The sequence below is a fragment of the Arachis hypogaea genome, chromosome 17 (genome assembly GCF_003086295.3).
Source record: "Arachis hypogaea cultivar Tifrunner chromosome 17, arahy.Tifrunner.gnm2.J5K5, whole genome shotgun sequence".
NCBI lineage: Eukaryota > Viridiplantae > Streptophyta > Magnoliopsida > Fabales > Fabaceae > Arachis > Arachis hypogaea.
The window spans coordinates 122,166,170-122,177,015 of record NC_092052.1 but is presented as its reverse complement, the minus strand read 5'-3'; the positions used below and the strand labels follow the sequence as shown (position 1 = coordinate 122,177,015).

Sequence of the window (10,846 nt, the reverse complement as noted above, 5' to 3'; positions counted from 1 at the left end):
GATTAAAAAAAATAATGCATAACATGTTATTTTTTTATTAATCAAATTATTATAATTTAAATTAATTTTAAAAAATAATTTAAAATTATAATTTCAATCTTATCACGTGTAACACCTTAACTTCTAGCACGTCATGATCGTACTAAGGGTAAGGCGTTACGACTCTAGTTTCCTTTTATTAGCTATTTAATATTGAGCCTCTACACGTTAACTGATCGATAGATTTTAAGAAAAACGAAATTCCTTTTAAATTGTATATACTTCAGCTCAACTATGTCAGATAAACATATACTCACATAATTAATATTAACTCATAATAATTATTCATACAAGACTTAAATACAAACCTACCCCTCTATAAAAATATAACACTTTACAACATCAAGGGCGAGGGAAATAAACCCGAAAGCAACTAGCCAAACAAGCCTTCTATTCGTCCGTAGCTTTTCAATTAGCCATCCTGTCTGTACCTCTGAAAATGTTTTTTTAAAAAACTTTGGGGTGAGAACAAAGCCACACGTTCTCAGTAGGGAACGTGAATGCCGCAATAAACAGAGTAAATACAAATAGCTAGTTCATATCACAAAAACAATTTCACTTAAAACAGTTTTAAATTCCTTTCTTTAAATCACGTTACTTACACAAAAATCCAGTCACATTAACAGTTCCTTATCCATAAACAACATTCCTAAATACATTATTAAGACTACAACACAAGTAAAATATTCATCAAACACACAAGCAAATCACCAAAACAACAGCTCAATCACAAATGAACAATAAAGCAAACGCAATCAAATGTAAATGCGCAAACAAGATGATGCATGCCTGTTCCTAGCGCAGGCCATGAGCTCATGCGTCGGTTGTCTACCCGCAACCCGACGTACTCGGAGTGAACCCCGAATATGGTCCCTTTACTGTGTCAATTAGACATATTGGCATCACGGTTACCCGTGTCAATTAGGCCTCATTATAATAACAGTTCAATGTGTATCACAGTAAGGAACAGTGCTATCAATTAGGCGAACATTCCCGCATTAGCAATCTCAGGCTATCAGTTAGGCGGGCCCTTTCGCATTAGCAGTTTGGCACAAAAGCCCATTCAATATAATTCTCAACTTTTATTTCATTCCTTGTTCCTCATTCTTTTTCTTTCCCTTTAAGTATCTTTTCCACCCTTTATTTCTTACTTTCTTTCCTTTCCATTATGCCTCCGCATCGTCTTACAACTAAACACACCTCCGCATCACCAAGTTGCTAAAAGTACCTCCACATCACCATGAAACTAGGTGTACCTCTGCATCACCATTTAACTTTAAACGTTTCCTAGGGATAACGTACACACCTTTGTTTAACTAAGTTCATACATTCTGCTAAATTTGGACATATCCTTTAGGTCTAAGCCAAGTTTCACCACGTTTGGATTAGAATTGAATTAAATAGCCAACTTAATAAAATCTGTTGCTGCACTAAAGGGAATTTAGAAAAAAATACAGCAAGCAGTTCTGTTTTTAATAAATCTGTAATAAATTCAATTCTAATCCATTACGGCTAAATTTTGGTGAGGATATACTTAACACTCATAAGTTTTAGGACAAATAAATTTCAGATCCATAGCATCTCGTATGGTTAATTAAAAGTCAGTTGAAAGTGCTGCCCTGTTTCTTTAAATTAGTTCTGAATTTCCTGCAAACAGCCCAACTTCCAAGAAACATAACTAACTCTACAAAATAGAAATGGATGTGAAATTTATACTCACTTAAAATAGACTGATATATCTTTAAAACCCTTTTGGAAGCAACTCAAAATTCCAAATAAATCAAAAGTTATAGCGTCTGGAAGTTGGTACTGCAAAACCAGAAAACCAGAAAATTCTGCAGCAACCACTAAACTTCAAAAATTCATATCTTCCAAACCACTTGGCCAAATTCCCTGAAATTTTTATGGAGAAATCTCGACTTCTTGAAGTTTGACAGAAAAATAATTTGGATAAAGAATTATGTCTAGATTGCTCCCAGTTTTTATTTTAAGCTGCTGCCAATTATGCAGAAAATTCTGCATTAAGTAATTTTAACAACCCTTCATACCATATTTTATATTCAAGCCTAAAATTCCTCTAAAACCATAATTCTAACTTTCTTTAAACTAACAAAATTTGCCCACGAATGCTTAATTCAATATTTCACCACTTCACATTATAGGTGCAACGTAATCATATTATCACAGCATCCATTCTTTAGCATCTCATCTATCACAACATATCTCAAGTTATGATTCATCAAATAAATTTCCAGCAACCATCTCAATATTCCATACTCAAAACCATCATCAACAAGTACTATCATCATGTATCACTTCAAAACACACAACATCATCAATAATTACTACATGAAATCATTAAACCAATCACCAATCACAGCTATGATTCAACTCAATTCCAACAATTATTCACACAAAGAAGCCATAAACTATTTGCAATTACTCATTTAATGTTATTGGCGTTCATACTTTAAAACCTTTATTTTTAAAACAAACCCCCTACCTTGATTTGTCGAACCCGTAGGAACTAACCGCGATAATCCCCTTTCTTTATCCCTTAATTTTCAACAGCGGCAGCAACCCTCAATGCAGCCAGAGCAGCGGCAGTAGCCTCAACTCCTTCAAGGCAGCAACAGCGACAACTGCACCAACTATGATTATCCCGGAAATGCATTAGCAATGACTAGAGCAAAACACATGCTACTGTAATTAGGGCAGGGATATAGCAGAAGGATAAATTGATCACAGATCAAGGAAGAAAGTTACAGGTTTCGGAAATCGAAAAAACTGGAATTAGAACAAGGAGCATGTTCGTCAAATCGAGAAATAGTGGCAGCAGCTAAACGGTGGCAAGAATGGTGACTCCATGGTGGCGTGCAACTCGCCAGCGGCCGTTGCAGTGGCGGAGGTCCCCCTTCTCTCCCGTCATGTCACTCCTTCTCTTTCTCCCCTGTTCATCCGCGACGGTGATGGCTAGGGCTTCTCCCAGCAATGGCTCCTCCGACGATAATGGTTCCATCGACGGCAGCGGCGGCGAGAAAGCACGATGGCGATGCGACAGCGTCACGGCTCCACGATGGAATGGCGAGCTCGACGGTGACGATGGTCTTCGCACAGCAACGGCGCGTCTTTCCTCTGGCTCTCCTCCGCGAACTCGCTCTCTCCTCCGGCGTCACCCTTCCTCTCCTCCCCTCTCTTCCCGCGGCTCTGGTTCCTCACTCTCAATCCCTCCTCGTTTCTTCCTTCTGATTTCTTCCTTTCTTTCTGTGTGGGTGTGGGTGGGATAAAAGGAAAAAGGAATGGTGATGGTGAGTGAGTAGCGGTGAGGAGTTAGTAACGAATTAGTAACGTGGCTCATTGAGTAGCAAACAGGTGTGAAAGGGAGATTACATGTGTAAGTAAGTTGGGTAAGAAAGGTTAGGGTTAGTGAAATTAGGGTCTGGAATTGGAAATTCAGGATTTGAGTAGAGTTTTAATTCAAAACCAGATTTAATTCAATATAATTAATTTTAAGAATATTTATTTATTATTTATTTTTTAAATTACAAATTATTTTTAATTAAATACTATAATTTACAATTTAAAGATAAATAAATACATTTTTTTTTAGTTCATAAAATTAATCAAAACCTTCAATTATGTAATTTAAATTATATATAAAACTCTTTTATCTTTAATTATTAGAACTTTGAATTTTAATTAAACAAAAATCATTAATCTCAGTAAATCAAAAATATCTAATTATAATTAAAATTTATATAAAACAAAATTAATTTAAAACTTGAAGTCTCATAATCTTTCTAAAAATAAAACCATATATATAAATATAAATAACTCATTATTTATTTTCTAAAAATCTGGGTCTTACATCACGTGCACGGTAATTACACTTGTAATAAACAATAATGGAGTGGGATACTAGAAACATGAATTATATATGTATGTTTTTGTTGATACATATTTCATTTTGAAATAACTATCCATTTTCTGAAAAATAATACATTAAAAATCAATGTATCTTGCTAATAGACTTTTTACGCCCATTAAATTTTTCGTATTACAATACTATTTTCTCTTCTAATAATAAACAATAATGGAGTGGGATACTAGAAACAACAACTAATTAATTAAATTAAAATAAACTAAAATATTAATATTCTAAGATATTTTTTAATTAATTAAATCAAAATATTTTAATATGACAATTAGTTAATTAAATTAAAATAATCCCAAATATTAATATTCTAACACATTTTTTAGCTACCTAAATCAAAATATTCTAATATGACAACTAATTAATTAAATTAAATTAATCTAAAATATTAATATTTTACTATATTTTTTAACTAACTAAATTAAAATATTTTAACATAACTAATTAATTAAATCAAAATAATCTAAAATATCTTCTAAACAAGATTACCCAAGATTTAGGAGTGATTCAAGAATTGGATTGATTTTTAACTGGAGTGGTATGAAAAGTTTGTATTTTCTTTAACTTGTCAAATAAAAATCACTTGATGATATCATCTAAATATAAATGCTAATTGGCTTGTATTACAGTTAGCTACATGGAGTAAATTGTATGTAGTGTTTATGTTAGCTTAGTTTGGTAGTTTGCCATCATATTTTCCAGCCGCTAGTGAGGCCTTTTTTTAGAACTCATTCTCCATCTATCTCTCTTTTTTAAACTCTGTTCCAACAATTAATTTTCTCTTTATGCAAGTATGGTGTTCTTACACCTTTATGGGAGTGTCAAATATCTATATGTAAACAACTGTATATCCAGACTTCAGTTTTCCCATCGAATCACACCATATATATTTGCACTATATAAGTTCCAAAAGTTTTTAGTGCCTTAAGATAGATTATTTTGGCTGTGAAAGGTTCACATTAATGTAAGTTATTTTTTAAAAATCAATTGTAATAAACTATTTTTAAAAATAAAAACTTGAAGGTTGAAAGTATAACAAGAATTCAGTGTCACAAAATCCACTCACCAATTACCCGTAAAACAAAAATCAGACTTTGACAAAGTCGTGCTGCAACTTGCAAGTTGCAACGTCAATTTCGGAGAGATAGATAAAGAGTGACAATGCCAACCAGGCAGAAAAAATTGAGATTTATGTGAAATAAAAAAAGTAAATTAAGTACATGTTAAAAAGTAAGATTTTAATAAGATTTAAATAGTAAAATTGTTAGACCTAGTATAAATTTTGTAAAATCGATTTACTCATTTAAAATCGTAATATCGAATAATTTTAAAAGTTAAATTGAAATTCTAACTACTATGCCAACCAGGTTTCATGAAAAAGAAAAAAGAAAATTACGATATAAGTAATGGTGGTACTAAAAGAAAAATTAAAGAAAAAATGTGATATATATTCGTTTGAACTCACTCTCTATTGTTCGTTTATTTTGATCATCACTCTCCCAAGTCCACTCACTCTCTTTGCAATGGATTCATCAAATATTCGTTTCACTAGTCACTATACACGTCTAATTCATGGGAACTTCCTTAAACAATAATGTTCTTTGCAAATTCTAGGCACTTAACTTATAATACTTTCATTAACTTGTAATGTTTACCTTTGTCCTATAGGAAAATTTTCTTTCAATATACTCGTATGATGTGCTCCAAGCACAAAAGATTGATATGAATATCAATCACTGTCCATTCACTAATTTTCCACAAGTAATGCGCGTAACTTTTTGTTTTCTTCTATTTTTTTTCCCTTTGCTTAGACGTGATGCTTTTTGTTTTTCAGCTAAACATAGCTATTCAAGTCGTGATCATGAAGAAGCTAAGAAGATGAAGACCATTTCTCCCTCATTCATTTAGCATAGTAATCAATTTTTGGATGGTGGCTTTTGATTGTTAATTAGTTTAATCAAGTTGTGGACTAAAGAGTGTAAAACCAATTTTTTATACATTAGTAGATAAGAGAATTCATCATCGTAATAGCATCTATATAGTTACCTTTATAATATCATAGAGAATAACATATATAAACTTAACTTTCATAATGACAATCTCATAATTTTTCACATCTATATATGAAGAATGAATAATCTTGATATAATTTTAATAGGTATAATTCCACAACATCCAGATCACACCAAACACTACTTAGCATATTGTCGAACACTTGGCATGCAAAAGCATAAACAACACAAAAATAGCACTAACAAGTATTCTTTGCAACACCAATTTAAAATTCAGCACCAATGACATGAAAAATCAGCAGCATTTCATAGTGACTCAGCAAAATATCAGTTAATCAATCCAAATAAATTGAAATTCAAACTCAAGAAGCTTTTAATAGCTTGTTTAACTATGTATAAACTAACATTAATTCTAATCAGAAAATCCTAATTCTAACCTAAACTCAACTAACAATAGCAAATAATCTTAACTAAATCAAATTAACACTAGAATCAACATATAACTAATCCTAAATTAACTAAAACATAGAAGAAAAGGTAATCTGAGAACCTGAGTCGAAGAATAGAGCAAGAGCTAGGAGAGAGGGATGCAGTGGCAATGACCAGCCGCTGCTGCGTCTGAACTCGCTAGAACTGGAGTGGCTCTGTTCTGATTCTGCGACTGAAAATGAGGGAGGCAGGGGCGAGCTAGAGAGCCACAGTGCAAGGTTGTAAGGAGGAGAAAAAGATGGTCGCGACGGCGCTGGATAGGAGCCAGTGGCGAGACAAAGAAGGCAGAAGACAGGAAAAGAAAGAGAGAAGGGTTTTCCCAGGGTTGTTCGGCGAAGGTGGAAGAAGAAGAAGAAAGAATGGGAGAAGAAGAAGAAGATGACAATGGTGGTTCTGTGGTTCTGACGGAGACATTGGGGATGATGATCGATGGTGGCGCTGTGTTGGTGGTCAAAGAGAAGCCAGGGTTGGAGAAGGGAGAGTCATTCAGATTTCAGAGCTGTGAAGTTGGTCGAGTGAGTGACGGGAGCCCTTAGGGCTTTTGGCTCTCTTGTTGATTTGATTGTGGCCATTGGAAAGAAAACTGCCGTTATTTTGGTTCTTTTTGTAGTTGAAACACAAACCGCGCCTATAACAGTCTAATCTTATCAATTTGTGGCAGTTTGATAAACAGCTACCAATTAATCGCCACTATCTTCAGCATTTGCTGTAGTGAATATATGGCCATATATACAAGAAAATAATAGTTATTCCATAATTCAAATGAGTAAAATATTATATTCATTTAAAAGATCTTAATAACAAAATGTTTGCTTTTTAGAAAAAAATAACAACTTTTTCAAAAATTTTTTTTTATCAAACTAAGCATTAATCTAAGCATTAAAAACACATATGTAATATGTTCTCCCCTATTAGCTGTCAAATCTAGCTAGGATTCAAAAGGAAAATTAAGTTTAAAAGGAACACATTGCTCTCATATTTTTTTGTTATATTTTTAAATAAATAAATAAACAATAAATACAAATACAAAGTTTCTCCTTCTTTCATCACTATATCAACATAATTGTTAACAGTTTATTACATTAAGGAATAGTAAAATATTTTTTGTTTCTTAGAAATGTAGAAGAAGAAAATTAGACAAAGAAATGTTGAACGACAACTAAAAAGAAAACTTATACAAAAAGAAAATTCTTGTGGTACTTCATAAGATTATAGAATAAGTAATCATCTATTTATAATTTATAAATTATAATTTATAAAAGTTGATATCAATTTTCTATACAATGAATTTTGGCTATTTTGTTTTTTTAATGGTGTCACATCTACACTTCTAAATACATAATAACTTATGAGAATTAGTCAATCATCTTAAAAAAATTTAAAAACTCTTACATATTATTATTTAATTGAAACATAAATTACTAATTAAATACAATAAATATATAAATAAAGTGTCATAATAATTATAATTATAAGAAGTTTAAGTTACAAATATTAAAATTTCACATTATTTAATTTTTATATATTGTATACGACTCTTATTACTATACTATTTAATCTATTTACAAATCATATTGCATATAGCTTTTATTACTATTATTACTTCATTTTTTAATCTCTCGTATATAAATTGTTAAAAATTACTTTTTTCTTTTTGTGACTGAAAATAACACAAAGAAAAAGGACCTAAGAGAAAGAGTAGGACTCCTCTCTAATAATAATGTCTAAACTATTAGAGGGCATCAACCACTTCAGGTACACCTGCTTGTTAAAAGCAGTAGTCTTAGCCATTAAATCAGCTGCTCTGTTTGTTGTGCGCTGTATGAGTACTACCGTAACTGTCCAATTATACTGGAGCATCTCTTTGATTTTGTCAAGCAGATCAAAGTCAGTCCTAATCATGCTGGTTATGTCTCGCGAAACAAGAAGAAACGCATCAAGATTATCAGTTTCACATATGACCTCTTTGCACTCGCAATCCCAAGCCATAACAAGCCCTCTTCAAATAGCATGAAGCTCACAGTAGAAAACACTAGAAAGAGGTCTACTGGCAGAACAACCTTTTATCCAAATTCCCATGTTGTCTCTAATAATACACCCAAAGCCAGCTAATTGCTCATTTTCAAAAATGCTTGCATCGCAGTTCACTTTACAGACATTCATCGGAGGTGGTTCCCAGTTTATATTGCAAAGAGGAAGGAGTAATATGTTTTCGGGTAGTAATGACATTGGAAAAATCTCGAGCAGCATGTTTAGCCAAGTGAACAATTTTCTCCCTACTCTATGGATCATCTTGATGGAGGATGTCATTGTTCCTATCCTCCAAATCCATCAAAAGGCCGCTGCAAAGAGGAACTCATTTTTGTTGAGGTTAGAACGAATCTAAGCCACAAAATCCAAACCAGAATCCACAGCGGTCATTAATCTAAATCTGACGAGCTTTTTTGCAAGTCCTAAAGCAATGGTTAATATCCTCTAGAGCAAGATAACATCTCTAACAAAAATTAGAAGTAGCAAGACCTCTTTGAAACCGGTAGCTAGATGTGGGAACTCCGTTGTTGAGGCAAAGTCAGAGCAGACACTTTATCTTCTCCGGTATTCTCAAGCGCCAAAGCCAAAGCCAATTTTCATTATCATTCCAGCCAAATTTCTTCTTCAATAGCTATTCATACCCGCTTTTAATCGAGTAGGTGAGAGTATTTGAGTTTGTTCAAAACCAACCTGTTTTATCCCCAGCTTGCTTGATAGGATCAAAGAGCATCAAATCAAGTTTAATTTCTTCCGGAATCATTGTGCAAAGAATATCCCACCGCCAATGTCCATGGTGCCAAACATCTTCTAGCTTCAAGAGAAAATCAGAAATGTGAACAAAAGGAACCAAAAGAGCTAGCGTTCCAGATGGTCCCAAGCATGATACTAAAAGAATTGAGACATCCTGCCTATACACCATTCAAAATCATCAGGAAACTTTTCTATTGTCTTATAAATTGCTCACCAAGTGCTTGAAACATTATTAGAAAAATTGGATGAAAAGCAAGAATCCCCAAATAAATATTTTACCAACATAATCCTTAACCAAAGCTTATCTTTATTATGCAGTAATTGCTAAACAAGTTTTTCTAATAAAGCAAAATTCACACATTGAGTATCTCTAATTCCCAAACCTTCATATTTTCTTGGAGTGACAACTTTGCTCCACTTGACCAAGCTTAAGCAATGCTCCCCCACTTTTTCCTTCCACAAGAATTGATGTCTAAACACAGAATCAATCTTTTGACAAATCGAAGTAGGAAAAAGAGTCACTTGCATCTGGTAAATAAGAAGAGAAGAAGCAATAGATTTAATTAAGCAAAGTCTGCCTGCTCTGTTAAGGAGTCGACCTTTTTAACTAGCCAGCCTATTCTTGATCTTCTCTAAAGAGTCTGAAAAAACAGACCTGGCAGCTCGAGGATGATTAAGGTTCACCCCCAAATATTTGCCTAAGTCACTAGTAAAATAAATATGAGAAACACCAAATAACATTTCCTTCCTTTTATTAGAGATTTTTCTAGAACAAATAGTTTTGGATTTTTCAATGTTAACCTTCATACCTGAAACTTTGCAGAATAACTCCAAGGTGTACACGACATTCTGAATTTGATTTTTCTCCGCTTTACAAAAAAAGAGGAGGTCATCTGCAAACATCAAGTGAGAAACTCTAGGTTCCCCTCTAGAAACAGCCACACCATCCCAAATGCCTTCGTCAACTTGTTTGGAAATGAAGCACGCCAATCTCTCTATGCACAAAACAAATAAATAAGGAGAAATTGGATCTCCTTGCCTGAGTCTTTTGCGAGGTTAGAAGCTATCCAATCTATTCCCATTCTAGAGGATGGAACAATTTGAGGCCTGAACATAATTCATTACAAGCTAAATAATTAGAGAAGGAAAGCCAAAAGATTCAAGAGTGTGCTCAAGAAAATTCCAATCAACTCTATCATAAGCCTTTTCTAAATCAATCTTAAAAGCCATAGCTCCTTTTCTAGACTTTGTCCGCTTAAGAAAGTGAAGAACTTCTTGGACGACAATAACATTATCAGGCGCTCCTCTACCATGAATAAACCCTCCCTGAGTTGGGCTAACAATCTCATCCAAAAAAGGTCGTAATCTATTAATCAGCACTTTAGTCACAAGCTTATAAATGACATTATAAAGGCTTATTGGCCGAAAATCTTTCAATCAAGTTGGAGGGTCGCACTTAGAGATAAGAACAATCAAAGTTTCCAACAAAGAATGACTTAACGTCTCCCCTAAGAATGCTTTCTGAACAGTACGCCACAACTCATGACCCACCACATCTCAATATTCCTTGAAGAAAAATACTTGAAAACCA

At 33.3% G+C, this 10,846-nt stretch overlaps 1 long non-coding RNA gene across 1 annotated transcript; it reads right to left on the bottom strand.

Annotated features, from left to right (window-relative positions):
• Window positions 1-276: 276 nt before the first annotated feature.
• LOC112765131 (uncharacterized) lies at window positions 277-7,044 on the bottom strand. Its single transcript, XR_011875644.1, has 3 exons — window positions 2,806-7,044; window positions 2,543-2,690; window positions 277-472 (listed from the first exon to the last, which is right to left on the bottom strand). It is a non-coding gene; the product is annotated as an uncharacterized lncRNA (long non-coding RNA).
• Window positions 7,045-10,846: the final 3,802 nt, after the last annotated feature.